Consider the following 3,037-nt stretch of genomic DNA (forward strand, 5'->3'; position numbering starts at 1 on the left):
TTCAGATTGGATTTATTTCCAACAAAGCAGATTCATCGTTGTTTGTCTATCACTCTACTCTAAGGATAATCTACCTACTTCTTTATGTTGATGACATAGTAATTACTGGTAGTAGCATATCTCTGGTTCATTAGTTTATTGCTTCACTTTTCAAGGAGTTCTCACTGAAAGATATTCTTCATTATTTTTTTAGTGTTGAAATTCAGCCTAATAATCAAGGTCTGCTCCTAAGTCAAACAAAGTATGCTCTTGATCTCTTGCAATGAGCTTCTATGGTTGATGTTAAGCCAATCTCTACACCATTTGTTGTGGGACAACATTTGATAGTTGAACCTATTGCTTTTCGTTTATTGGCTGGTGCACTACAATACCTGACAATCATAAGGCTTAATTTTTCATTCAGTGTTAATTTCATTTGCCAATTTATGCATGCTCCAATAAAGGACCACTTTCGTGCACTCAAATGCATTTTGCGATACATTAAAGGCACAGTTCACTATAGTTTTCAATTGCAACAACAGTCCACTCATGAACTCCTTGCTTATTCTAATGCTAACTGGGTTAGTTTTCCTGACACTCATCGCTCTACTAGTTATACAATCTTTCTTGGTTCCAATTTAATTTCATGGTCTTCCAAGAAACAAAGTACTATCTCGCGATCAAGTGCAGAAGCCGAATATCACTCCTTAGCAGTAGCCATTGCTGACATTGCTTGGATTGTTCAATTACTCAGAGACCTTCATGTTACACTATCAACTTCACCTACTCTCTGTTGTGACAATCAAAGTGCAATTTTCATGGCTATTAATCCTGTTACTCTACCACGGTCCAAGCACATTGCCATTGACTACCACTTTGTACATGATCTTGTTGCTAATGGCTCCTTGAAGTTACAATTTGTTCCTTCTTCTCTGCAACTTGTTGATTCCCTTACAAAAGGTGAGTCCAAACCGCAGTTCTTTCTCTTTTGAAGCAAGCTTCGTGTCCTCCCTTCTCCCATGCTTACCTTGCAGGGGAGGTGATTAGAGTTATCCCTAAGATATGTTCATTCTGATTAACATGGAATCCTTGTAACTATCAAATTGTTTACTTACACTTATCCTCTCCTATTATATATGATTCTTTAGCTGTAACGTTAGTATATAATACAAAGACATCTCCTCACCATAGCAAGGAGATTTTACAACCATATTAAACAAATCTATCAAACACTTTCAGTTTTGTTTAGGATTCAAAGAAATCAATATTTAACAAGAAATATTCACACTAGCTATGAATTTCAGCATCTCAATTTATACAGTTCAGCGTTAAGGGTTAAGATTTCAACATACTTTGCTTCACTACGAGAATAGATAAGAAGATTTAAACACACAAAAAAAAATAGAGCAAAGAAAATTTGTTGGTTTTCTATGAACAATTTGATCAATTTATAGTTGTGTGGTTGACTTGTTTACTGAGAAATCAATTATTGAGGGATGGTAAAAGAGAGAAGAAAATGTCTTGCATGTAGTATTGGGTGTTATTTTATACATATATACACATGTAAAAAATGCAATATTTCCTATCAAAATTATCATTATCCTATTTATACACCCATTTCGTAAATATTTTTTTATATAAAAAAGCCATTAACATCTTAATAAATGAAAGGTAAGGATCAAGGTTGTTAAAATCGCGATTCAACTCGTAAAATCGTAAAATTTTACGAGTCAATATAGGCTAAACATGCTAAATTGTTCATAAAACTCGGAAATGGGTAAAATTGGGTTAAAATCGGGTAAAAATGTTAAAATCAGGTGAAATCACGCAAAAACATGATTTCACCACCGATTTTACGCTTTCAGCACAAAACAGCAGTTGTGAGTCACTGTTCTCTCCAACTCCACGTGTCAAACAATTATTGGCCTATTACACAGTACATACACATAACAAAAGCAAAAGCTTCAAAACAATTAACACGTAACACGTTCTCCCTTCATCTTTCTTCATCGACTTCCACAATTCAAGTTACTGGCCGACTTGTAGGTTAGCGGATTCCCTATTTTATTTTTATCATTTTTTTCACAACAATGTTCTAATGAAAAAAGTCTGTTAAAAGCGGAACTCAATTTAGGTCACTCTGAATCGGTTTGGAGATGTTATTCACAATTGTTTTTATTATTTTTCAAATTAAAAAGCATGAATAATACAGTTTATACACACACTCACTCACTCTTTGAGCAATATAAAATATTAAAATTAATTTTTAAATTTTTAAATTTAATTAGTGTCATAAATTTATTTTTTATAATGAATATATGTAAAGATTTTGTTTTTGGTTAACAATAAAAAATTTCTATTGTAATTTTTAATTTAAATAAAATAAAATAAAATAATTATTTTACGATCACAACTATAAAATATTAAGAAGATTGTTATAATTTATATTATATTTTTTTCATGAAAAATAGTTGTAATTTTGATATAACTTTTATTTTATTGTTGAAAAAATTCCTCTTGATTTTTAATAAATAAACTCGTTTTTTCAAAATTTCACCAAAAATAAATACAAAAAAATAATTAGAAAACTAAAATTTAAAAAGCAAAATAGTTTTCTGTCAACAAAGCTTATGTTGTTTTTGCCTCAGCAGTTTCTGAGCTGAGATAGTCATGGCCTCATGTACATGCTTGGTTAGTTGGTTCTCTTGAGAATTCAAAATGACATGAAAATTCATGTTTGTTTTCTTTTCCATGCCTTTCATCTTGCTATTATTCCATCTCAAATAAATTTAGAATGTGAAATTCAATTTGGAAATGGAATGATAGTTATATTCTAATTTTAAATCTAATTTCTGAATTTAGAACAAACCATAATGATCAAAACTTGTAGTCATTGTTACAAAACTCAACACGGTGAGTTAATTGTTGGTCTGCCGGTTTAAACCTGACTCAAGTTTAGTTTAAAATAGAATCAAGTGTAAGGCGAACCAGTCTAACCTAATTGATTGGTAGATCAATTCATGATCTAATTGACTTGGTCAAAAACCGAATGAGATTT

Source organism: Populus nigra, chromosome 1 (genome assembly GCF_951802175.1).
Source record: "Populus nigra chromosome 1, ddPopNigr1.1, whole genome shotgun sequence".
Classification (NCBI taxonomy): Eukaryota; Viridiplantae; Streptophyta; class Magnoliopsida; order Malpighiales; family Salicaceae; genus Populus; species Populus nigra.